Source organism: Larus michahellis, chromosome 12 (assembly GCF_964199755.1).
Source record: "Larus michahellis chromosome 12, bLarMic1.1, whole genome shotgun sequence".
In the NCBI taxonomy this organism is placed as follows: domain Eukaryota; kingdom Metazoa; phylum Chordata; class Aves; order Charadriiformes; family Laridae; genus Larus; species Larus michahellis.
Genome location: NC_133907.1, coordinates 131,393 through 158,632, shown reverse-complemented (window position 1 = coordinate 158,632; position 27,240 = coordinate 131,393). Strand labels below are relative to the sequence as shown.

At 46.1% G+C, this 27,240-nt stretch overlaps 1 long non-coding RNA gene across 1 annotated transcript; it reads left to right on the top strand.

Annotated features, from left to right (window-relative positions):
- The first annotated feature begins 550 nt into the window (after positions 1–550).
- Positions 551–5,782, top strand: LOC141750315 (uncharacterized). Its single transcript, XR_012589638.1, has 3 exons — positions 551–1,179; positions 1,844–1,897; positions 2,006–5,782. It is a non-coding gene; the product is annotated as an uncharacterized LOC141750315 (long non-coding RNA).
- The last annotated feature ends 21,458 nt before the right edge of the window (positions 5,783–27,240 follow it).

Here is a 27,240-nt window from a genome sequence, read left to right as displayed (position 1 = left end):
TCCAGGGCGCCCCTCAGTCAGCCGACGCGCCTCTCTATGGCACTTTGGTCCTCCAGGACGCCGCTCAGTCAGCCGACGCGCCTCTCTATGGCACTTTGGTCCTCCGGGACGCCCCTCAGTCAGCCGACGCGCCTCTCTATGGCACTTTGGTCCTCCAGGACGCCGCTCAGTCCGCCGACGCTCGTCTCCACGGCACTTTAGCCCTCCAGGAGCCCAGAAGTGCCCGCTTAGTTCTCCGACGCGCGTCTCTATAGCACTTTAGTCCTCCAGGAACCCTCTCAGTCCTCCCACGCACGTCTCTATAGCACTTTAGTCCCCCAGGATGCCACTCAGTCCACCGACGCGCCTCTCTATGGTACTTTAGTCCTCCAGGACGCCCCGCAGTCTGCCAACGTGCCTATCCATGGCGATTTAGTCCTCCCAGGATCCAGGAAGTGCTCATAAGTCTTCTGGGAATCACCTGCTTCCAGCACTCTTCTAAAACCATAAAACACGATTAACAATTAACCACGAAAACATCTGAAGATCGCAAAAATAAAGTGATGCCTGCAGAACTCTCTTCTCTACAGCCGTAAGTAGACAGAACTCAAAAGCAGTAAGAGAATCACCAGGGGCAAGTGCCTAATGGAAATAAAAATGACTGTTGCTTTGCCTGCTGGCAACTTAAGGCATAAGAAAAGTAGCTGTTGCTCCTGTCGCCGCCTTTTTGTCTTCTGGGGGGTTGGCCCCGCCCCTTTCTCCAGGGGATTGTGGGAAGGGTGGGGGGAGGGGCCTGATGGCAGTGGGCGGGGCCCGGGGTATATGAGCCACAGGCTCGGCTCAGGAGCTTGTTCTTCTGCTGGGCTCCTGTGGGGTTGGTGCTCTGCTGGTCCTTCACTTGGCTACAGCTTTGGGGCAGGCATGTTTTGGTATTTAGGGAGGCAGAGGTAAGAAGGCTGAGCTAAGACCTTCAAGACCAGTACACATCCTGACACCTGTATAGTAGAAAGTTGACTGGTATGCAGCTTTTTTGTTTCTTTTTTTTTTCAGGTCAGTAACTTTTTGATGAGTGTTTAGGGGATGCCCAGATGGTTTAATAGTGTGCTTTTCTTTATTCTAGGAGTGCTACATTTCCCTAAAATTCCTGACTTTATTGAAGATGGGCCTGTGGTTTTTTCCACCAGTTTTGCAGTATGCTGTGTGAGTTGCTGATCTTATTTCTCTTAATTGGGTTGATGATGAGATTATGTTGTAGGGGTTAGGGTGAGCATTTTGTATGCATCTGCATAGTGTACTTTAGCACTTCTCAAGAAAGCATCAGGGATGTAAGGCATAGTGTCATTCAGGGTATGGCATGGCTCATCACCTTTCCCCATTGCCCAAGAAGTGCCGTGGTGTCCCTAGAGTTTTTGCAGCTTGCAGCAGGCCCCTCGTAGATTGTGTCAGGGCATTACTTATTTTGTGGGTCTATAGCAGAGCCCAGAGTCTGTGGGAAGACAGAAGATAGGAGCTGCCTGCTGAACACAGGGCATGGCTCAGAAGAGCAGCTCCTGAGGAGTGGCTGACACAGGGGTTTCAGGGTTGCAAATATAGAATGGGAGCTGTCAAGAAGAAGTGGGGGTCCTTCCCTGACAGTTGAGGAGAAGAGAAGGGGTTTCTAAAGTTTTGGCGCTGGGGGTTGGCTAGGAAATGGAGGCAGGTTCATCAGTCTTTGTCATATCGGTTTTGCATTTGGATTTGGGTGTCAAGAGGGTCTGGTCTGTTCTAGTCCCTTGCATTTGAGGTGAGCTGGATAGTATTGATGAGGAGCATGGGACTGGTGATTTCACAGAAATGCAATGGTAATTTTGTGTTGGTATCTTAGGTGTCATAAATAATTGTTGCTGCAGCCTCTGACTCCGGAATCGGTGTGAAACAGGTGAGTGGATTGCCATGGCACCTCTGAGGATGAGGGTGCTGTAGAAGAGGTTGGCCTCTACTGTCAGGGTGGTCACTGCTGGAGCCATGGTTTCTTTTTGTTTTACAGATGAAGGGGAACCTGGTGACTGCAGGAACACATCAGTTAGCTGTTTGTTGTGGGTTTCTTGTCAAGGATGAATTCGGACCCCTGGCTGTCTGAAAGCTAAGTAGAGGCACAGGTGCTGGAGGGGGGGGCAAGGTTGACAGTTTCAGGGAGGAGTTTTCAAGTCCGGGTAGAGCAGAGGGCTATCCAGCAGGAGTCTCCTCTGAGTAGGTAAAGGGAGTGGGTTATTCTTCAGCACAAAGCTAGTGTGTGCTGGGCAGGGCAGTTCTGGCCTGTGTCTGTTGTTGTGTAGTTTGTGTGCTCTGTCTTCTGTGTCTTGGACTTTCCTTAGGTTTTGATGTCCTCGTTTCTCTTTGCACTCAAGGGGCACAGCATGTGCCTTGGGCAGCCTCTGTAGAGTCTCGAATGCCTCTGCTAATTGGCAGAGCGCTCAATGGGCACTTCTTGCATAACAATTTTAAAGTGAAGATCGGACTTGCCTCTCGGAAGTTTCTGGATGGTCCTCTTCTGCAGCATCGTTCATGGCTGCATGAGCAGCTCTGTTCTCTGAGCTATAGCAGCTCTAGCCATCTGCTTTTATGAACTGGGATTTCTTCCCTGCATCCTTACATTCTCAGGTCTTGAAGCCAGGCTTCCTGCGCATATGTCATCTCCATTTTGACAGGAACTTCTTGGAATGGGCTGTTACATTTGACTCTTTTATGATTTTTATGACTTTGCCACAGAGCCTCCTCACGTCTGTGCTGTGGCCATCGGTCTTCTTGCCCAACAGCGTCTCTTGTCTGAAAGTCATTCTTCTTGTGGAGAGTTTTCTCTCATCTTGGAGTCATGTTGTTGTCTATAGTGCTGTGTGGTGTTGGGCTGCACATGGGTGTGTTTGGCATGGAGCTGCCCTGCCTGGGGGTGTAGAGTCAGGGGTAGGTGGAACAGCAATAAGAGTCTATGGGTAATATGTTGATCTGCCAAGACTGTTTAGCCAAAGGTTGTACAGTAATCTGGGATCAAGGAGCCATTGGCAGGGACAGTCATTTCCATAGTGTTTTATGGGGATGATTGGAGCCTCCTGGGAGGGCCTGTTTGGCAGTAGTGAAGCAGATTGAAGGTGTTAAGGCTTGTATGTGTGGGGATTAACATTGAGTCCAATTTTTTTTAATGGCAGGCTGTAGTTGGAGCCTAGATGATATTCCTAAATGGAAACAAGACCCCTGGAATTGTTCAGCTACTGATGAGCATCTGGGTGACTTGTTTACTAATTTTTTCAGATGCAGAGGGACAAGATGTGCACCAAAGAGTCATGGAGAAGGCAAGCGGGACCCTGTAAGAAGGTGGGTCAGCTCACAGTGCTGGAGGGAAGCTGTGACTGGTGGCTATGTCATTATATTGTGGCTTGGTGGTGGGGTGTGGTTTTTTTTTTTTTTCATTTTGAAGGTATGAAGTGATGAGTAAAGCAGGATATTGGCACCGGATGTGACTCTCGGGTAAGGTGGTCAATGAATAGTGGGCTGAAGCAGCAATTCTTCTCAGATGTTATATTGTGGGTGAAGTTTTTAGTGTCCTTTGTGTCTGTTTTACAGGTAGTCTGTAAGCCTCAAAGCGGCAGCCCAAAACTATGGAGGGCAGGTGGGCGAGAGGCCAGGGTAAAGGAGTAGGAGACAGGAATGGCTGTAGGCAGGCTGAGGTGTTGGGCACTATGTCAGCATATGTCTTTTGGTTGGCTTTTTTTTTTTTTCAGATGCAGGACGCAGGCTCAGAGGGACTAAGCAGCATGCTGATGAGCGTGCTGAGAAGGTGAGGCGGTTGTGGGCCACGTTGGTGTCTTAATAGTGAAGTATTATACGGCAACCTGGTTAATTATTTATCTTCTGGTTTTGCAGGTGCCCTGTGAGCCATCTTTGGAAGTGGATGAGCATTAGAGGTGAGCCGAGGCAGCAGTGAGGAGGAGCTTGTGGCTGGTGATTTCTCACACGTGCAACAGTAATTTTGTTTCTTGGTATCTCAAGCAATGATGGCCACAGCATTTGACTCTGGAAGGAGCAGGTGAGCGGAATCCCATTGTGCTTTTGAGGAAGGGGAAATTGTGGAAGAGGTTGGCGGTGGCCTCTCTGAAACTTCTTGCTGTCACTGTTTGGTTTTCTTTAGTTGCAGATGATGATGAGGAACGTGGTGACTACAGGAATGTCCCAGATAGTCGATGTGCTGGTGTGTGTTTTTTCTTTTTTTTTTTTGTCGACATCGGATTTAAGACCTCCAGCCCTCTGGAAGCTAAGTTGAGTGGCCAGGGCTGGGGAGGGGCTGGGAGGGGAGAAGTTTGTGATTTACAGGGAGGCGTCTTAAAGTTAGAGAAGGGCAGAGGACTGTCCTGGAGCCGTCCCCTTTGGGCAGGTAAAGGGAGCGGGTTAGTCTTCAGCACAATGCTAGCATGAGCCGGGCAGGGCGGTTCCAGCCTGCATCTGTTGTGTTGTTTGTGTGGTCTGTCTTCTGTGTCCTAAACCTTCCTTGGGTCTCGATGCGCTCTTTACACTTGAGGAGCACAGCCTGTACTTCAGGCACCATCCCAAGAGTCTTGAATGCCAGTACTCATCGGCACTGCCCCAGTCAGGCCCCACGTTTCTTGCATTATAAGCTTAAACAGTGGATCGGTCTTGCATCTTGGAAGTTTCTGGGTGGTCCTCAACTGCAGCATTGTTCCTGGCTGCGTGAGCAGCTCTGTTCTCTAGCCATCCATTTTCAGTGACTGGGACTTCTTCCCTGCATCCTTAAGGTCTTAGGTCTTGAAGCCAGGCTTCCTGCACATACATCTCAGTTTGAGTCACTTGTTGTCCCGGATCATTACATTGTACTCATTTCTTGGGGTTTCCCTAGAGCCTTCTCGTGTCACCACTGTGGTCTTGCAGGTCTTCTTGCCCGACAGTCGCTTATGTTGGTGTCATCCTTCTTGCTGAGAGTTTTCCCTCATCAGAGAGGTGCATTGTTTGTAGTGTTCTGTGTAATGTCGGTCTGTGCTTGTGTGTGTTTGGCTCGGAGCTGCTCTGCCCGGTCATGTAAACTCTGGGGTAGGTGGAACATCAATAGGAGTCTATGGTTAGTTTGTTGATCTACCTAGACTGTTGAGGCAAAGCTGGTACAGTCAACTCCCATCAAGTAGCCATCAGCAGGTTGCGTGGGCAGCTCTTTAATTAATGGGGTTGTTTTGGGATGAGCAGAGCTATGTGGGAGGGGCTGTTCAGCAGTAGTGGAGCAGACTGCATCACGAAGATGTTAAGGTTGCCTTGTGTGGGGTGTAATGTTTGTGTGTTGTGGTGTTGTTTTTTTTTTTCTTTTAATGTCAGGCTGTAATTGTACTCCAGATGGTATTTCTAAGGCAAAACAAGACCTTTTTGAGGGTGTGCGCGTGTCATATGCGGTTCCCCCTAAAAGAGGCAGTTCACAGCCCAAAAAATGCCTGAAAATTCATGTGGGGAATGTGTGTTTAAAAAATAATAAAACCTGTATATATGGGTATGAGGCATTGAAATAAAGAACAATTTCTCATTTTTATACATATTGAAAAATATAAGTGTATGTATATAAAAAGGAGTTCAAAATAAAAACCTGTATCTCCTATATTATATAAAGGATGTTATCGTATTAAAAGATCTGTCCCATAGCCAATTTTTGCCTTCATGGTTCTCTCTCTGTCTCACTCCCTGTTGCTTCCTCCTGTCTGATCTGTAGCCCATAGCTGTTTTCTTTCCCCTGTGGCTCCCTTTCCCTGGTTTTTCACACCTCCCCGCCCTTTCTCTGCCCTGTAGTAGATTGCTGTTGTATTGGGTTTAAGTGACAAGGTTTTGTTGGCTGAGTTGCGGGGGGCAGGGGCTGCCGGGGTTGGTTCTGTGAGAAGACACCAGAAGCTCCCCCCATGTTGGGCACAGCCAGCTCAGAGAGGGACCTGCCGCTGCTCAAAGCGGAGCCCATCAGCAACACTGGCCAGGAGTGGAGCGGAGAGTCCCTGCAACACGTGGCAGCCCTGCTGTTGGAGCGGAAGAAGAGTGTGAGGAGGAAGGAGCAGCAGAGACAATGCGAGATGAACTGACCACAATCCCGACTCCCTGACACCTGCATTGTCCGGGGGTACGATGTAGAGAAGTTGTGAGTGAAGATGATCCCAGGAAAAGAGAGGGGTGGTGGGAAGGTGTTTTTTTAAAATTAGTTCTTATTTCTTGTTATTTGATTGACAAAAAGTGAATTTCCCCAAGTTGAGTCTGTTATTCTTGTGACTATGAGCGATCTCTTTGTCCTTGTCTCAACCTACAAGCTTTTTCATTTTAACTTCTCCCCTTGCCTTGTTGAGGAAGGGCAATGATAGAGAGGCTGGGTGGGTACCCAGGGGCTAGCCAAGGTCAATCCACCACAGATTACTTCTATTAAGCTTTGTGTCCTTGTCTTTTAATGCTTGACTATGTTTCTTTTACCCAATCTCTTTTAAAACTTTATTTCTCTGTTTCCATCCCTTTCTTTTAAATTCTTGCTTAGGTTTGTTGAACCCAGTTCGTTTTAAAATTTTCTTGCTACTTTTCCCTCTCTCTGTCTCCCCAAATTAATTTTAATTTCTTTCCCATGTTCTTGTACCTTGTTGCTTTTCATAATTCTCTTCCTCCATCTCTTTCTATGCAGTTCTGCGTACCTATCTTTTAAGTCTTTGGTATGATTCTCATATCCTATGCCTTTCAAAATTCTGTGTCTATATCTCCTCCTAGCCATCTCCCTGCCTATAATTCCCAATTCTTCCCTCTCTTTTCAGCACATTGTCACTTTTTTCATTTTTTTTTTCTGCATTTGCCTGTTATTTTTTTGCTTATGTTTCTTGTACCCTGTCGCTTCTCAAAATTTTCTTTCAATGTGTACTTCTGCCTGGGTCCCTGTTTCTTTTTTGTATTTCTTGATCATGTTTCCTTTCCCCTGTGCCTGTGTGTTGTCTCGTCTCATCCTGCTGGTTACTTCCACCTCTCTCCCCTGGTCCCCATCTGTCTCATTTATTTCTCTATCTATCTCTTGTGGTTTTTTTGCTTTTTTCTTCCCTTTTGTCCCTCTGTCCTGACACCTTTGGGCACCGAGCCTTGTAGCCAACTCACTGCCGGGATTTCTTGGGCACGTTAAGGAATAAACACTTCCCGCTTCCTCTGTGCCCCTGGAGGCACTTGCTGCCCCCAGGGTGCAGAGCTCATTGCTGGGGACAGGCTCAGGGGAGGGGGTGATGTGCTGTGGGGCTTTGGCAATGGCCCCTCTTCCCAATGGGCTCCAGCTGGGGCTGTGGCAGCCCAGGTGAGACCCATGAGGGGAGGATGGGCTGGGCCAGGCTCAGGTTCAGCCACTGAGGCTGAGGTTGCAGCTCGCTCTGCTGTGCCGAGGGGCCTGCCTTGGCACAGCTGCCTGCTGGAGCTGCCTGAAGAGTGACACAAAGGGGGTTCCACAGGCATGTGCCTCCAGCAAGGCACAGACGGTCCCCACAGCAAGGAAGGATCCCTCCCAGCCATCCCCGACAGAGCGCACCACCAGCACAGAGTGCCAGGAGCTCGCTGCCTCTGTCGTCTGCACACGTGAGCCACCATGCCTCTGGGATGCCTCATGGGAGAAGAGCATCGAGGCACCCACCACCCGCTCCTAGGCAGGCAAGGGTCAGGCTGCCAGCACCACCGAGGAGCAAGGGGCAGAGAGAGAAGCCTCTGGGCCATGAAGGTCTCCCACCTGCACCAGGAGCTGTGGTGAGTCACATGCCCTCTCATGTGTGTCCAGGCCCTTCCCTGCCATGCTTCTCGTGATCTCTGCCCGTGTCCTTGCCTGTCCTAGACTCTGGCTCCCCAAAAGTTTTTGCTCTTCTGCCAATGCCACCCTGTACTCCGTCCCCTTCTCCGTTTCCTTTCTGCGCCTCTGCCTTCCCAGCTCCCCATCTGCTATTATTTCATTCTTCCCACACTGCCTTCTTCACTATTGCTTGCGAAAATTGCATTTGTAGGTCTCCCTCTACCCAGTGACCCATCTCTATTTCCAGTGACTCCCTCTGCTCCACCCCCCCATCCCTCTTCCACTGTCCTCTGTCTGTGGCTGTTGGTCCAACTCTATCTCCTGCTATTTAACTTCCTAACTACCTGTATGGCCAGTACCCCGTTGCTTTCCAAATTTTCTTTCTGTGTCTCCACTTACCCAGGTCCCTGTCTGTGTTTTTTAATTCTTTTTGCCTGTCCTCTACTTTGTTACTTTTAAAATTTTGTTTCATTGTCTTTATTTATTCAGGTTGCTGACCCTATTTTTTTCTCCCTCTTTTCTTGATCTGTTTGGTTTTTAAATTTTCTTACTATGTCAACTTTTATCCAGTTTGCCATCCTCACCTTTTAATTTTTCCTGTCTTTCTCTTACCACCTCACTTTAAAAATTCTCTACTTTCATGAACCTGCCAATACCGATTTTTCTTTGTTCTGCATTGGTTTTGTACTTCATTGCCTGTAAACATTTTTATTTAGTTTGCTGTCCCTATGTTTTTATCTTTTTTTCCTTTCTTTCCATAACCACTCTTGCTTTTAAAAGGTTCTTTCTGTCCACTTTTATCTCATTCACTGTGTATATTTTTAATTTTTTATTTCATTAATGCAGAGCCTTTTTAGAATTTTCTTTCTACATCTCCATTACACTTTGCATTCCATGTTTCCTAGTTATTTCCTTTTGTTTCCCCAATCCCCATCACTTCTTAAATTCCTTACTTTTATCCTGTTTATCTTTATTGCTTATCTTTTAATTATTTCTTGTCTTTTCTTACTGCCATCACATTTAAAAATTTCTTTCTACATCTGTTTTTGTTCACCATCCCTATTTTGTAATATTTCTCTTTATTTACCCTACCAGCTAGCACTTTTTAACTGTTCTTACTATGCCTACTTTTGTTCCCTTTGCTGTCATTTTAAAATTACTTATTGTCTTTCCTTAGTGCTGTTGCTTTTTAATTTTTCCTTCTACATCTCCGATTTAGTTTGCCATTGTTATTTTGTAATTTGTTTCCTTGCTTCTTTAATCATGGATGCTCTTAAGATTTTCTGTCTACATTTATCTCCTTTGCCGTCTTCAGTTTTAATTATTTCTTGTCTTTCCTTAGCACATTCTGGTTTTTGATTTTGAGTTCACTGTTTCTATTTTTTAATTTTTTTCCTTATTATCTTAATCCCTGTTACTTACAAAATTATGTCTGAGCTCTTTCCCTCAGAAACCCGTCCTCAGGTTTGTTTGTGCCTCAGAGCCCTCCTATCATCCTCTGCACCACCTAGGATGCTTCCATTTGGTCTCCGGCCTCCTGAGGACATCTGTACTCCGTTGTAATCCCCCCCGGACTTCCTCCTCATGTCCCTGTACCTTCTTTGGTCTCTCTGGCCCATTCAGGACCCCTCTCATGGTGTCACAACCGCTATAGATGCCTTCAGGGTTGCCCTCAGTACATCTTCATCTTTGTCGTGGACCTCGCACACCCCTCTCCTTCCCTCAGAAGGCTTCCCGACTCCGTATCTGTGAGCCGGTGTCCGACACTGAAGTTTTGCTTAGCATAAGCACCTAGACTGGCGAAGCCTTACCTGCAAGATGTAACCCAGCAACATAGCAAACTTTGGCTGAACTCCTTCTTAGTCCTAGAAGGATGGATAGTAGTTTTGTTTTACTTTGATACATTGTAACTTAACTAACACAATGAAATTGTATAAGTAACATCAAGGAAGATTATATGCTTAACATTATGAACTACGGTGACCGTTATGATCAAAGGAAAGGGAACTAATTCTTGGAAATGAAAAAAGGGACCATTCTATCCCAAGTCAGCAGAAGGAGGATAAAATACAGGTGCAGATGTGACAAAGAGGTCACAAAACCAGGTCAGAAGGTAAAAGCATTTGCACCAAAACTCCAGTCATCAAAGAGGACACGTAATGGCTGAACAATTTTATCAGAGATGAGACACACGCGTGTCATGTGAACAGGGGCACAAACTGCTTATGTCATAGATTTTGAGGCTTTACAAAGCACAGGAAAAGTATTGAGGGGGTCCCTCTTCCGAGGTATCCAGCTCAAGCTGTATTAAACCGACTCTGTGACAGAACCCAGGTCCGAATTGTCCTTTACAGTTGGAGGCTAAGACTGGATCCAGCCGCACCCAGACTCCTCTCCGAGAAGGAGTTTAGAAAGCAAGGGAGTCCAGTCTGAACGTCACTGCTCGTCAGGAGGGTCTTCCCAGGCTCTTCTTCAACACCCAGCCCCATTCTTCTGTCTTCTTCTCGCCCTGCCTCTATTAGTTCCCTGGCCTCCAAGGCAACATTTACTCAGTTCAGATTCCCCCTGGATTTAATCATCATGCTTCCTATCATTTTTCTGTCTCTCTGGCTCCATCGGGACTTTTCTTCTCCTGGTCACGATGCCCCCCAGGAGTTTCCTGGCCCTCCACATCCATCTCGTAGCATTTTAGGTGGGTCCATCTTTGAGTCGTAGAGCTGTCATTTGTTCCTCTGTGCTACCTAGGATTCCTATGTTCAGTCCCCGGCCACATGGGAACATCCATACTCCCCTCAGATGATCATCCGAGTTCGTCCTTGTCCTCCCCAGCCTTCTTTTGTCTACCCGCCCTGCTCGACGCCTCTCCACCCTCACAAAGCTTCCCAAGACCTTCCTCAAACTCCACAGCCTCTCCTAGCATTTTACCTCCCTATGTCTCTTGTTCCATCAGAGCCTCTCGTCTTTCTTTGCTACATGGCGCCCCGTCATGTTTCTCTCTGCCATCGAGGGCATCTCCGTTCAGTTCCTCTCTCATTCATTCATGTAGTTTGCCCAGACCCCCTCCCAAGACTCCTAAGCCCTCGCTGCATCTCTGAGCCTTCTTTTCCTACCCTGCCCCCTCATAATGCCCCTGCTTTCTAAAGCTGTGTCCTCCGAGCCCTTTCTCATACCCCACAGCACTGCCAGCACTTCAACTCCCTTTTGATTTTGGGTTTTTTTTTTTTTGCGCTCTTCAAAGTGCCCTTAACTTCCTCTTTGCTGTTTAGGATGCCTTCATTCTGTCCCCAGCCCCCTAACATCATCTGTACTTTGTCAAAATCCCCTTCAGAGTTCTGCCTTGTTATCTCTGAGGCTTACTGGTACTCTCCCACTCCCATCGCCGAGCTCTCATGAGATATCCCCTATGCCCCGAGCCCTATTTTAGTCCCAGAGGGCACTTTGAACCCCTCTTTTTCCCTCAGAACCTTTCCAGAGTCTGCAACCATTAACCCCATCAGTCTTTTGGTTCTCTCATCTTTTTGGTGCACTTGCAGTCCATTCCGAGGGCAACCATATTTTGCTCGATTCCCTTTTGAGCTCATCATATCCCAAGACATCTTTGGTTTCTCTGGCCCCTTCGGGACCTCTCTAATCTCTCTGACAAGGCCTCTCATTCTGCCAGAGCCTTTTCCAAAATCATCTCTGTGCTCTAGAGCAGTCTGTTTGGTTTCTGCATTATATTATGTTTCTATTTTGTATCTGGTACCCTAACAATGTCTGTCATAGGCTCAGATCTTTTCTTAGCCTTTATCTACTTTTATCAATATGTCTGCCATGATTATTTTTGTTGCCTTTTACAACTTATTTTTGTTCTAGCTACTTAGATGTTAATTAATGTACTTTATGCAGTTTCAGGTACATTACTTATATTTCCATGCTTTTTTGTTGCTTTCTGTCTTTTGTGACTGAAGTAGCACTATTAAGTAAATAAGTCAAAAAGAGATCATCAATATGACTCAAAATTGCTTCTAATTTAGAGTAAATAACTTATTTTGTAGAGCAAGATATTGTTGAGAATGTTTTCTCATAGAATCTGATTCTGTTTTGTCATTCAGTCCCATCCAGAATACAGTTCTGGCAGAAGCTCAATAACGCACATGGTCTTACTAGAAACAAAGAATAAGCCCATAGTAGTATGTTGGGATTTTTTTTTAAATGATACTCCAGTACATAAATTGTGGTGGTTTTTTTTCTATCTATGTTCCACAAAAAAAACAATCTAATTGCCTACCTGGTCATGTTGTTGATGTAATAGGTAAAGTTGTAGTAAAACGGCAGGTATCTCTTCTTCTAGTAAAGGTCACTCTCTTCCTTTGCCACCTCACACATTGTAAAGTTAAGGCAAATAACAAAACATGCTGCTCCTCTGGGCACTTTTATGCTTCTGTGGGGTTGGCCCCGCCCTTTACCCAGAGGATTGTGGGAAGGGCAGTGGGCGGGGCCCGGGGTATATGAGCCACAGGGTTGGGTCAGGAGCTCATTGTGTTGCTGGGCTTTTCCAGGGTGAGGGATCTGTGGTTTGTTAAGTAAAGTGCAGCATTGGAGCTTTTTCAGCTGTTTGGGTAGCTCTCTTTTCATATTAAGACTAGTATAGGTAAGAAATTAGAGGTAAGACTTTTCAACTAATGTAAGGCTTAATGCCATATATAGTAGAAAATGGACTTATATGTTACTTTTCTTGTGTGTTTTTTTTTTCAGAACAGTAGTTTTGTAATGGGTGTTTAGTGTGGCTAGGTGGTTTAATAGTAGTCTCTTTTTTTTTTGTTATTCCAGGTGCTGTGCATCTTACTGTAATTCCTCACTTTGTTGAAGATAGAATTCTGTTTTTTTTCCAGTTTTGTACAACACTCTTTTAGTAATTGTTTTTATTAGCCTTAATTGGTCCAGTTATGAGATTATTGAGTGGGAGTTAAGATGAATGTCTTGTATGTGTATATACATTGTATTTTAGCACTTTGAGGAAGCGGTAGGGATGTAAGGCATGTTGCCTTTAAGGGTATGGGACAGCTCATTGTCTTCCCCAGTGGTATGCAGAGTATCATAGTGGCCCTAGAGCTGTTCTGGCTTGTGGCAGGCCCCTGGTAGATCATATCAGGGCTTCACTGATTTCATGGATCTGTAGCAGAGCCTGGAGTCTGTAGTAATACACAAGATAGGAGGTGACTGCTGAACACAGGGCAGGGCTTGGAAGAGCAGCTCCCAAGGAATGACTGATGCAGGGGCTTAAGCCAGCCAATGGAGGGCAGGAGCTGTCAAGAAGAAGTGGGGTCCTTTCTTTGGTGGCTCAGGAGAAGAGAAGGGGTTTCTAAAGTTTTGGCGCTGGGGGATGGCTGGGAAAGGGAGGCAGGTTCACAATTCTGTCTTAGACAAGTTTTGCAGTTGGGTTTGGGTGTTGATGACATCTGGTCTGTTCTAGCCTCTCACATTTGAGGTGAGCCCGATAGTAGCGAGGATGAGCACAGAACTGGCGATTTCACATAAGCGTATTGGTAATGTTGTGTTTCTTGGTATCTTAGGTGCCATAAATAATTGTCACTGCAGCTTTGGCCTCCAGAATCAGTGTGGAGCAGGCGAGCGGAAGGCCATGGTGTTTGGGAGGATGCGGGTGTTGTGGAAGAGGTTGGCATCTCCTCTCAAGATGCTTATTGCTGATGCTGTGGTTGCTTTGGGGATTCATGTTTTTTTTTTTCCTTTTGCAGAGGAAGAGGAGGAAGCTGATGACTGCAGGAAGATATCAGATGGCTGTTTTTTTGTGGATTGCGTCAAGGATGGTTTCTGACCCCTGGCCATCCACAAGCTAAGTTGAGACACTGGTGCCCGAGAGGGGCCAAGGGGATGAGGTTGACAGTTGCTGAAAGGGGTCTTTGAAGTTAGCGTAGGGGTGAGGGCTGTCCTGGGGCACAGTCCCCTTTGGGCAGGTAAAGGATGTGGCTTACTGTTCAGCATGATGCTAGCACATCCCGGGCAGGGCAGTTCCAGCCTGTGTCAGTTGTCATGTTGTTCGTGTGGTCCGTGTTCTGCATCTTAGACCTTTCTTGGGTCACGAGGTCATCTTTTAAGCTCCAGGAGCACAGCGTGGCGCCTCAGGCACCCTCCCTAGGGTCTCGAATGCTTGCACCCCTGCGCATAGCACCATTCGGCTGCTGGTCGTCTTGCGTTAGAAGCTTAAAGCATGCTTCGGTCTCGCGTCTTGGAAGCTTCAGGACAGCCCACTTCTGCGACTGGGTCTTCTTCCCTACGTCATTACATTCTTAGGTCTTGAAGCCAGTCTTCCTGCGCATACATCTTAGCAGTCTTGACAGTCCCTCCTTATCACAGATGATGACGTTGTAAACTTTGTTTCAGGGGCTTCCATAGAGCCTCTTCACATCACCACTGTGGTCTCCAGGTCTTCTTGCCTGATGGTGACTTCCATCCAGGTGTCATCCTTCTTGCTGGGAGTTTTCTCTCATTCTTGAGGCGTGTTGTTTTTAGCATTCTGTGTAGTCTTGGTCTCTGATTGTGTGTGTCTGTGTCCGGCTCGGAACCCCCCTGCCCAGGTGTGCAGAGCTCAAGGCAGGCAGAATAGTGACAAGAGTCTATAGTTAATATGTGGATCTGTTGAGACTGAAGCAAAGGTTGCGTAGTCATCTGGAATTGATTAGCTCTCAGTAGGTTGGGTGCATGGGTGTTTCATTAGTGGGTGTTGGCATAAGCAGAGCCAAGTCAGAGAGGCTGTTTATGGATAGTGAAGGAGATAATATCTCAAAGATGTTCAGGCTGCTTTGTGTGGAGTGTAATGTTTGTGGGCTTTTTTTTTTTTGATGGCAGGCTGCTGTTGGCCCTAGTTGAACAGTGTTTCTAAGTAGAAACAAGACCTTTGGAATTAAGCTACTGCTCCGCATTAGGGTAATGTTTGATATTGTTTATTTGTTTTTTTAGAAGCAGAAGGATGAGATGGGCAGAGTGACTCAGGGGAACCGAGAGGAGCGCTGTACGGAGGTGGCTTGGCATGAGGTATTAAAGGGAAGATCTGAATGGTGGCTCCATGAATACAATTGGGCACTACTTTTTTTCATGTGAAAGTGAGGTTGCGTAGCCATGTGCTACTGTGCTGGACTGAGGTACAACAGAAGCAGTTTTCCTTTCAGTAATTCTACTTTTCAGGTAAGTCTCTTCCAACTAACTGAACAGGCTGAAGATAATGACGTCTTTTTCAGGTAGTATCCGCTTCCAGATTGCTAAGAGCATATATTTACACTTAATGCCAAGGGATGCTATGCGGAGAGGCTCTTGCTTATACTTATTGCTGTAACAGTGCAGCTCTGCTAACTTTTATGTATGCCCTGTTGATGGGTTGGAAGCAGAAAAGCATAGAGGGGTTGCACCCATGGTGAAGAGTAGATGGGACCGGTGACCCGAATCTGACTGATGGGGTATTGCATCCCATCATCATCACGCTCAGTATAAAAGCAGATGGATCAAAGGGGTCGGTACCTTTCCTTCAATGGCTGGCGTCTGAGGACTCTGCTGTCTGTTTGACATCCTTCAATCCCGATCTGTGCATTCATGCAACCAGATCCAGAATCCGGTTCCAATCCATTGGCAAGTCCGTTCTTGGACTTTGCCCGTGCCTGCCGGTGAAGCGATGGGCATCCTGGGAGCTTGATACTGGGTTGTGTATATATTTTACCTATTTTATTTTCTCCTGTTGTGTCTCCTCGGTATTACTTTTCTCTTTACATTTCATTATGAAAGAGTTCAGTTTCTTTTCCAGCTCCTAAGTCTCCCTCACATTCTTTCTTTCCTTCCTCAGGAGAGAAGTTAAAAGAGAGCACCTGTCACTTGGTTTAATGCCCAGCCTGAGCTGCAACAGCAATGACAGATAGGGCACCAGAAGAGACTTGGCCGAGGAGAGCGGCGACCTAGAGCATCGGTTCATTCTCAGCTGCTGTATTACAGGTGGTGCACAAGCCTCTGCTTGCACTCTGTCTGTCGGTCCTATTCAGAACGTGGTTCTGGCAGAAGTCGGGTAATGTAGGAATGTATCTGAGAGAAAATGGCCATGTGAGCCAGCCTCCCTACTGTGAGAGATTAGATTAAGGGCAAAACAGGTGGTAGAAGATGGAATTAGTACATGGGGAAAAACGGGAACTGAGAAGGTAGAAAACATGTTGTGCTAATGACTAAGCAGTTTACTATGCGAATTCTTGTAACCAATCTGATGTGTGAATGAACTGCATGGACAGCATGTGGACAATGTAACTAGCTAATCAGAAATAAGCGAGTGGCATGTACGGCTACAACACAGGGTATAAAAGATGATGATCTGTGCTTAATAAACGGCTTCTGTTGATTCACATTGGATCGTCTGGAGTCCAGTTATTTCTCCTCAGATGGTGACCCCGACGTGATACCGATCGGCGCTTGGCTTGAGCAACGGAACACGAGGGGTGGAAGACCCAGAAGGAGATCCACTGGCTGGAGGACGGCTCAGCTGGACTGAGAACAGGCAGATTGGGTGGCAATCTGGAATAGAGGAAACAAACAACGTGGCCACGGGCACCCAGAGAGAGGTGAGCAGCCAGGGCAGGAGATGGGGCAACAAGTAACAAAAGAAGAAGGGGCTATATTAAGACTTCTCCTGCATATCCTCTCTAAGAGAGGGGTGAAATACGATGAGCGTATGCTCCGAAGGTTGTTAACCTGGTGCAGAGAGAACGGATTCGCACCAGAGCCCCAGACAGCTTTTAAACCATAAATATGGGAGGCTGTTGGGGAAAAAACTGTGGGAAGTGATAAGTAAAGGAGACAAAGAGGCATCACCGTTAGCAATGACATGGTGGTTGGTGTTATCGACCTTACAAGCTATGAAGGCAGAGCGAGCCACGGCAGCTGGGGCTTTTGCAACATTACAGCCCACGGGAGGGGGATTGAACAGGCCAGGTCCGAAGGTCTGGGACGATACCCTGCTGATCCCCTCTGCTCCACCTGAGGCCGATGGAGGAGGCAGAATGTCAGCAGAGAAGGACAGAGCCGGAGCTGTTTGCTCCTGCCATTGCCCGCCTCGCCCCCTCCCCTTCCCAGTCGCCTCCCTGAGATAGAAGTGCTGTTTTTGTATGTCTGCTGTGTAAGTGTGTGTGGGTGCCAGCTTATACCTGCTGATCAGCATGTGTGCTACTGTTTGTTTTTTGTTGTGTGCAGTGTTGTTAGGTGACTCCACTTGGGCAGGTGTTCTGCCCAGTGTGGTACTGTTGTCGTATGCAACTAGGGCTGACACTCCGTCAAGTGAAGAAGTTTGTATATACACAATGTTTAGATGTAAGGCAAGCGCACCCCAGGTAGATACACCAGGATGGGCTGTAGAACCGATGGAAGTCCTGTAATATTGGGGGAGTTGTCACCAGCCGACAGGTTTATGGTCTCGGGAACAACTTGCCCGTGCAGGGCGTATCACTGGTGGTTTGTTGTTTGTCTATAAGATCATGGTTGATTGGGAAAAGGAGTTGAGCCAAAATCTATAGGATGCTCTGTAGGAAAATGAGAAACTTAAGGAAAAATGAGAAACTGAGCTCTTGTTGCAAAGGCAGACTTTTATGTCAGTCGTAAGTGATGGGGGGGGGGAAGAAAGGAGGGGGGAGGAAACCAAACAGGAACAATTAGATGGGAAATGTGCCACGTTAGCACAAAAGTATGCCATACATATGAGAAAGCATCAGAAAAAGAGAAATAGGACACCTGATTCAAAGCAGTACCATAGAGAGATGTTTTTGGTTTTTTCCTATATGTGTATGTGTTATTCCATGCCTTAGTAGATTGCTCTGTGTTATACCCTGTGAGACTAAAATGAACCCAGCAGAAGTGGTCTCTTGAGCAAGGGGGTGGACTACGGGAAAGCAACGGAAGATCGGTGAGGAGGATTGTAAAAACACTCAAGGGACTCGCACCTGTGTGCAGGAAAACACATATATCACACCAATTGTTATTCAGTCTTGGGTGCTGGCAAGAAAAACATTTGGATGACATAAGCCTGTAATGGACTCAAAGACACCTTATCTAGCTGCTTGAGAATCTTGGCCTGTTGTGGAAGAAGATCAAAGCACAGTACCAGCAAGAACAGGGAGTCCGCATGTGCTCTTGCTAACAAGGACTCTTTTGCTGCCGAGGATTCTTGATAACAAGGACTCTCTTGCTGCCAAGGATAAGTTTAACAATGCCACTAGTACAGCTATTTCTGAGTTATTGCTAGATGTAGATAGTATTCGATATGTGACGCTGCAAAACAGAACTGCTACTGATTTTTTGCTTTCAGCTCACAGACATGGTTGTCAAGATTTTAAAGGACTGTATTGTATGAATCTAAGTGACCACTCCAAATCCATCCATGCCCAGTTGCAGGAACTGCACCGACCGAACCAGCAACTTGTGGAGGCCACTGGGTGAAATCTCTTTGCTGGATCGACTTGGGGATGGGGTTGGTTGAAGCAAATTATGCTCATTGGCTGTGTGGAAGGAATTTGTCTGTTATGTTTAGTATGCTGTTTGCCGTGTTTAATAAGCATTATACGATCAGTTGTAGGTGCCGCTTTGCATCATACCCTTGTACGAGTTGTAGAATATGTTGCTCTAAAAACCATGTGTGTATCCATGAGAACCTGACCTTCACAGAAGAAGATAACAAGAAGGGATTACAACAATGTAGTCACGTATCAGACAGCTGCTGTTGGCAAAGCTGGATCATGAGTTTAGTGAGACTCGCTGCATATGCTGGCCACGCGTGCAGCGACTCTAGCCTGTACTTTTTTACTCAATCCAGTGCAGGAGGGTCTGGTGGGACTTGCTGCGTGCACTGGCCATGCATGCAGCAACTCTAGCCTGTACTTCTCCACCCAGTGCAGGATATAAGGGGGCTGTCTCGGGTCAGAGAGGGGGAGAGAGACATGAGCTGAGCGAGGGCAAGAGAGACATGAGCACACTTCGAAGATACAGGGGATGCCCTGAAGCACTGTGTCTGCCCCCGCCCCCCCCCCCCCCCAAGTTCTATGTTCATCAACCCCAACAGCTCCGAAGGCATTACAGCATGTTGCAAGATAAGATATAGTCTACTACTGCTGCAAGACGCACTGAACACCTTCCTACAAGAATTTCAACTTTACGCCCTGATAGGACAGTGGGATGATTCACTCGCAAAGAGCCTGACTGCATTAGAGTGGGTATTTTTGCCACATACCTTTTCAAAACCAGTAACTATGATGATTGATATGACACCTCAAGAGTGATTGTATAAAGCAACTCATGTTTTAAATTTTCTAAACATGTCTTCTTTGTCATCCACAGCAGTAGAGCGACATTTTGTAAGAACCGTTCAATGGCCTGAACAACTGAAGGTGTATTATAAGCACCTTAAATCGGGGTGCATGCTAACCACAGATAATACTGCAACAAATAGAAGTTGTAAGCAAGACAATTCTGTAATGATTTGTACTTCTCATCCGTATGTTTGCTTTGGCTCAAAATGCAAGTATACGAGAATATAATCAGTCTTATTGTGTAAATTTAACGCAAGTAAGGTATAAAACAGCAGCAATATGGATAGGGAACTGGCAAAATGCATTAAAACCACGTCTTTCTCTGTATTGTGATTGGGAGTACAACCCTCGCAGACTTTGTGTTACATCTCTCCCCTGGAATATGTTGCTGCATGGCTGAGAAATGATTAAACACCATTTCCAAGGTGCTTTTGACATGTTGTTGCAACAAAATATTCGTCCTTTGCATGATCAGCTAAAAGCTCAAATACTAAAGATTCAAGACTTAATGAACTGCAATGTATTTGAAATATTACAAAAGGATTTCTCATGGGTAAATCCAAAGAAATTGGATTTCTGGGCTAAATTTAGGAATCTGGGTATTTATTGCCTTAGCAGGGTTCTTTTTGATTCTGTTTTTGATTGTGTTTAGTATATAACCTGCTAGGAGCGTCACAACGAGTAGAAGAACAAGTCATGGCGACCTTGTTAATAAATGGTCTGGTGTTTAACAAAAAGGGGGAGATGTGGCAGATCTACGAGCAGAGGCCTGCGTACGGCCAAAGACACAGTGAGCAGAGCACACAGGAAACATAGAGCCAAGAGAACAGTTCATACCTTCACTCCATCCTGTGATGACCATATAACATTTTCGAATCTCGGACAAAGAATAGGGCTAAGTGTTCTTCCTTCGCTAGGAACAGCAATGGCATTAAATATGTTGAATAAGATAGGGCGTTGGGCAAGTAAACAGATAAACCTTACAACTGAAATCATATCTAGCTTGTTTACTGATGTTGATAGCATTCGGCATGCTACATTGCAAAATCGAGGGGCTATTGATTTTTTGCTGTTAGCTCAGGGTCATGGATGTGAAGATTTGGAAGGTATGCGTTGTATGAATCTTTCCGACCACTCATCATCCATTCATAAGCAGTTATGGGATATGAAGGATAACATGTCCAAATTAAAAGTGGTCAAAAATGGTTTCAATGATTGGTTAAGCTCATGGGGTATAACGGGATGGTTATCAGACTTACTAAAGCAAGGGCTCATGCTATTGTTGGTTATATTATTATTGATTATGGTAGCCTCGTGTGTTCTCTGCAAAGTGACTGACATGATAGAAAATGCCATGCATAAGGTCTGGTCGGCTCAAGAAGAAAAAGGGGGTATTGTAGGAATGTATCTGAGAGAAAATGGCCATGTGAGCCAGCCTCCCTACTGTGAGAGATTAGATTAAGGGCAAAACAGGTGGTAGAAGATGGAATTAGTACATGGGGAAAAACGGGAACTGAGAAGGTAGAAAACATGTTGTGCTAATGACTAAGCAGTTTACTATGTGAATTCCTGTAACCAATCTGATGTGTGAATGAACTGCATGGACAGCGCGTGGACAGTGTAACTAGCTAATCAGAAATAAGCGAGTCGCGTGTATGGCTACAACACAGGGTATAAAAGATGATGATCTGTGCTTAATAAACGGCTTCTGTTGATTCACATTGGATCGTCTGGAGTCCAGTTATTTCTCCTCAGGGCATGGCTAGGAAAGGGAGGTGGGTTCATGATTTCTTCTCGGACAGGTTTTGCAGATGGGTTTGGGTGTCGTCGGAGCCTGGTGTGCTCTTGCATTTGAGGCGAGCCAGATAGTATCGAGCTGGGGCACGGGACTGGTGGTTTGGCAGAAGCGTAGTGCTAATGTTGTGTTTTTTGGTATCTTAGGTGCTGTGAATAACTGTTGCCACAGCGTCAGACTCTGGAATTGGCGCTGAGCAGCCAAGCAGAATGCCTCAGAGTTCATGAGGCTGAGGGTGGTGTGGAAGAGGTTGGTATCTCCTCTCAAGATGCTTATTGCTGGTGCTGTGGCTGCCTTTGGGATTACTTTTTCTTTTCCTTTTGCAGAGGAAGAGGAGGGACCTGGTGACAGCGGGAATGTATCGGGTGGCTGTTTTTTGTGGACTGCATCAAGGAAGGATTCAGATGCCCGGCCCTCCGAAAGCTTAGTTGACAGTCAGGCGCTGTAGAGGGGTGGAGGTGGACAATTGCAAAATGGGATCTTTGATGTTAGCATAGTAGGGGGGGGCTGTCCTGGGGCACAGTGTCCTTTGGGCAGGTAAAAGATGTTGCTTACTGTTTGTCATGATGCTAGTGTGTCCCTGGCAGGGCAGTTCCAGCCTGTGCATGTTGTTGTGTTGTTCATGTGGTACGTGTTCTGTGTCTTAGACCTTTTTTGGGTCTGAAGGTCACCTTTAAGGTCCAGGAGCACGACATGGCATGCCGGGCGTCATCCTTAGGGTCTCGAACGCTGGGACCTGTGGGTGTAGCACCATTTGACTGCTGGTCTTCTTGCATTAGAAGCTTAAAGCGTGTATCGGTCTTGCGTCTTGGAAGTTTCCGGGTGGCCCACTTCCACGACTGGGATTTCTTCCCTGCGTCGTTACGTTCTTAGGTCTTGAAGCCAGGCTTCCTTCGTATACATCTTATCAGTCTTGACATTCCCTCCTTATCACAGATGATGACGTTGTAAACTTTGTTTCAGGGGCTTCCATAGAGCCTCTTCGCATCACCACCGTGGTCTCCAGGTCTTCTTGCCTGACGGTGACTTCCATCCGGGTGTCATCCTTCTTGCTGAGAGTTTTCTCTCGTCTTTGAGGCACTTTGTTTTTAGCGTTCTTTGTAGTGTCTGTCTGTAACTGTGAGTGTTTGGCTCGGGGCCGCCCTGCCTGGGTGCGTAGCATCCAGGGTGGGTGGAATTGTGTGGAGAGTCTATATGTAGTATATGAATCCCTGTAGATCGGGGCAAAGGTGTGAGAGTCATCTCAGGGTAGCCATCAGGAGGCTGTGTGGATAGCTCTTGCATTTTTGTTGTTTGGGAAGAGCAGAGGCATGTTGGAAAGGCAATACAGCAGTAGTGAAGAAGAGTTCATGTCGAAGAGGGTATGGCTGCTTATCGTGCGGACTTTTTTTGTCATTTTCTTTGTGTAAGGTTGTATTTGGACCTTAGATGGTATTTGTAAAAAGGTGCAAGACTTTGTTATTATGACCTTATTGCTCTCTGCCTCGGGGTGATTTCGCTGATGTTCTTGCAGATGCAGCGGGACAAGCTTGGCAGGGCAGCGTAGGAGAGGGGAGCAATGTAAGAAGGTGAGTCAGCACGTGGTATTAGAGAGACGATGTGGCTTTGAGTAGTATATGTATTGGTTCTTTTCAATTTGAAGTCTTGAAGCAATGAATGACATGGGATGTGGGGATGGGGATGAGTCAGTCAAGGTCAGCAGCGGCGGGTGGGCTGAAGTATCGCATCTTCCTCAGGTGGAGCAACTTTCAAGTTTTAAGCAACCCATGCTGGTTGGGTTTTACGGGCGGTTTGAAATCCTTCAGGTTGCACGCCTCAGGAGGATGGGCAGGCAAGGTGAGGGAGCAGGAGGTGGTAATAGGTTCGCACATGTTAGGGTTTTGGGTGGTATCTCTCCCGTAAGCTCAACAATAATATTGTGTGTCTAGGTGTCTTAGGTTCCAGAACCAGAAAGTGCCACAAAGTCTGAATCCCGAATCTCTGTGGAGCAGGTGAGTAGAAGGGTACGGCGCATCTGATGTGGGGGATATTGCAGTACAAGTTAGTGTTGACAGACGCAATGGTGCCTCATGGCACCATTTTGTGGAAATTGGGGTTCCCTTGTTTGTTTTTGCAGGTGATGAAGAGGAAACCCAGCAACTCCGCGATGAATCGATTTGATACATGGTAACTTTTTTTTCTTGTTGAGCAGGGCTCCAGAGTCCCGGCTCTCAGAAAGCGAAGTTGAGGTACCGGTGGCGGAGCTTCCTCAGGGAGGGGAGGGGATAGGGTTGGAAATAGCACCGAGGCATTTAAAAGTTAGCGTGGCACTCCAGGCTGTCCAGGAGCGGTCCCCTTCAGGCATGTAAGTGGAGCGGTAATTGTCCTGAACGTATGTGAAACTATCTTGCATTACACTGCCTTGTGTGTGTTTAGCCTGGAATCGTATTGCTCTGTAGTGTTCTCGTCTGCAGTCTCAGATGGTCTAGCATGGTAACGCCTGTATTCCGTTACGTCTTGCACTGTATTGCTAGGTCATTTTCTTGACAGCCATCTGAGACTGTCATGTTGTACCGTTTGCCATGTTGTTACTTTGATGTATTGTTCTGCATCTGACTGTATTGGATTGCCCGGCTCTGTATTGTTTTTGCGTTGTGTTGCTCTGTAACTGTCTTGACTGCTATCTGAGAATGTCTCGCATTGTATGCTCATGTATCTTTTGTTTTGTGTTGTCTTGTGTATTCAAAATAGTATTGCATTGCCCGACACCGTATCGGTTTCGCATCGTAGCGCCCCGTAATTGTCTTGAGTGCCACATCGGACTGCATTGCATCATATAGTTCTGTATTTTGTTTGGCATTGCATCAGTCTGTATTTTAAGTTGTATCACTTTGGCTGCCCGTATCTCGGTTTTGCGTTGTATCCCTTAGTCATTGTCTTGATTGCCATCTGAGATGATCAGGCATGGTAACCTTCCATATTTTGTTTTGAATCGCATGGTTGCGCATTTGAACCTCTGTTGTGTCACCTGGCTGTGTTTTGGTTTTGCAGCGTATGGCTTTGTCATTGTCTTGACAGCCGTCTGATATATTCTGTTATCGTACTGCACGGTATTGTGGATTTTTTTTATTCTCTTGTTCTTCCTTTGACCGCGTATTGCATTTTTCTGCCCTGTATCATGGTACGTCTTGAATCATTTCAGTCTGTCGCTGTTTTGACTGTCACGTGAGACACTCTGGCATTGTATCCTTAAGTATTTGGTTTTGTATTTGAAGGCTGTGTATTTGAAATTGTATTGCATTGTTTGGCGCTATTTCAGTTTTCCATCGCATCACTCTGTATTTTCCTTAACCGCCATCTGAAACCATCTCGCACGGTATTGTTCCGTATGTTGTTTCTTTAACAGATTGTTTTGTATGTGACCATATATTGTGTTGTCGGGCAGGGCGTTGTTTTCGCATTATATCGCTCTGTAATTTCCCTGATGGCCGTCTGGGATGGTTTTGCAGGGTACCGCCCCGTATCGCGTTTCGTCTTGCATTGCATTGCCCCGTAATCGTCTCGACTGCCGTCTCAGGCCATCTGCCATTGTAATCGCTGTATTGCAGGTTTTTTGATTCATCGTTCTTAAGTTACCCTATGTATTTTATCGTATTGCCCTGTATTGTGTTACGTCTTGCATGGTATTGCTCTGTATATGTCTTGACTGCCATCTGAGACCGTGGAGTTGTACAGTTCGATATGTTGTTTCTGGAACGGATTGTTTTGTACCTGACCATATATTGCATTGCCGGGCAGCGTGCTGTTTTTGCATTACGTTGCTCAGTAATTTCCTCGACTGCCATTTGAGACTGTCTTGCATCGTAAGCATAAGAATTCGGTTCCATATTATATTGTTGTGTATTTGAAATAGTATTGCTCCGTCTGGTCAGTATTGGTTTTGCATCGTGTTGCCCTATCATGCTCTTGACTGCTATGCGATCTATTCTGGCATTGTACCACACTGTATTGTGGGTTTTTTAAGTGGTTGTTTTTTGACTGTGTACTGCCTTGTACCGCCCTGTATTGTGTTACGTCTGGCATTATATTGCCCCATTTTAGCCTTGACTGCCTTCTGATCTATTCTGGTATTACACTTTAATGTATTCTGGGTTTTTTAATCAGTTGTTCTTCGTATGGCTGCGTATTGTCTTGTTACTGCCTCGTATTGTGTTGTGTCTTGCATTGTATTGCTCTGTCACTGTCTTGACAGTCATGTTACACGTTCTGTCCTAGGACTGCACTGTATTGTGAATTCTTTAATGGGTTGTTGTTTCTTTGACTGTGTATCATCTCGTAGTGCCCCGTATTGAGTTACGTCTTGCCTTCTATTGTTCTGTCATTGTGTTGACTGACCTCTGATATATTCTACCATTGTATGGCACTGTACCGTCAATTCTTCGATTGGCTGTTCTTTATTTGATTGTATGTTGCCTTGTACTGCCCTGTGTAATGTTAGGTCTTGCATTGTATCGCCCTGTCGTTGTCTTGCGAGTTATTTTAGTCTCCAGCACTGTATTGTGAAATTTTTAATGGGTTGTTTGTTATTTGACCACTGTTGCGATGTGACCCCCCCTTTTCCCCCTTTTTTGCCCAGGCTGCTGCTCGAGCAATAACAACCAGCGGGAGTTGCTATGAGTGGCACTTGAACTTTGTGGGATGGCTGGCAACAGAGTCAAAACACTCTAAGTTGGTTAGTTTGCTATATAACGAGTGGACAGACCAAGAGCCCTTTGAGCTCTCTTGCAATGCAGCAGCCTGTTCGCCAGCATCTCCCCTGGAGCGGGGACACTCACTTAAGGTTCTGCTCTTCGAGGCTGAGAGATGCCATGCCGTAACAGAGTATCGGTAAGTGACTAATAGCATGCCAAACTTTACAATTTAGCTCAGCGATATAATGGATTGATGGCGCAGCTAAAATCCTTTAGAGGTAAACCGTTGCCCAAGTCCAGGGCAAGGATCGGATCCAGCCGCACCTAGACTCCTCTCCGAGGAGTTTAGAAAGCAAGGGGGTCCTTTCCAAGCCTTGTGACTCAATGGGAGGGTCTCCTTAACAGATAGTGTGACCGTGGCCCCTAGGCAGTAAATAATCCGGGGTACATGGCCATGGAATCTGGTGAAGCGCTGTCACGTGCACTGCTACCTTTGTTGAATCCCTGTGTGTGTGTGTTTCTAAATGTTTCTCTACTTTTCTCTTAGGAGTGAAGTTAATTGCTCTGATTGTCACAACCGCGTATTGCCTTGTCCGGCCCTGTATGGTGTTAAGTCTTGCATTGTTATTGCCCTTTCATCTTGACGGTCACTTCAGAGATTCTGTCCTAGGACTGGACTGTATTGTGATGTCTTTTATGGGTTCTTATGTGGCTGTGTATTGCCTCGTACTGCCCTGTATGGTGTTACGTCTTGCGTTGTATGGCTCTGTTGTTGTCTTGACTGTCATCTGATCTATTCTGCCATTGTACGCCACCATGTTGTCACTTCCTTCATCAGCTGTTTTCTATTTGACAGTATATTGCACTGTACTGCCATGTACGCTGTTACGTCTCGCATTGTATTGTCCTGTCACTGTCGTGTTTGTGATTTTAGACTTTGTGTTTAAAAATTTCACAGTCCACTGTAGTCCTACAATTGGCTGTTGTTGATTTAACTGTGTATTTGTTAAACAATTCTCAATCCCGTGCAGTCCTATAACTGTTTGCTGTTTATTTGAGCGGGTAGTGGGTTGTACTGACACGCATAGTGATATGTCTTGTGTTGTATTACCCTTTCATTGTTTGGATTGTCATTTCAGCCATTGTGTTAAAAAATTCTCAATACCGTGCAGTTCTAGAATCATTTTCTTGTTATTTCACCATGTATTGGGTTGTAGTGCCCGGTATACTGTTAGGTCTTGCATTGTATTGCCCTGGAACCATCTTGATTGATATCTGATATATTCTCGCATTGTAGTACACTGTCTCGTCAGTTTTGTAATGGGTTGTTCTCTGTTTGACTGCATATTGCATTCTACTGCCCCCTATAATGTTATGTCTTGGATTCTATTGCTCAGTCATTTTATCGACTGCCATCTACGACTGGGATTGCAGCACACTCGTCTGTGGGTTTTCAATCGGCGGTTCGTTATTTTGACTACCTCTTGCCTCGTCCTGCCCCGTGTTGTGTTTTGTCTTGCATTGTATTGCCCTGTAATCGTCCTGACTACCATTCCGGTATGTACTGCTCGGTCTTCCGTTTTTTTTTAAACGTTTGTTCTTGATTTGGCTGCGTATTGCATTGTAGTGCCCTGTGTGGTGTTCTATCTTGCATTGTATTGCCCT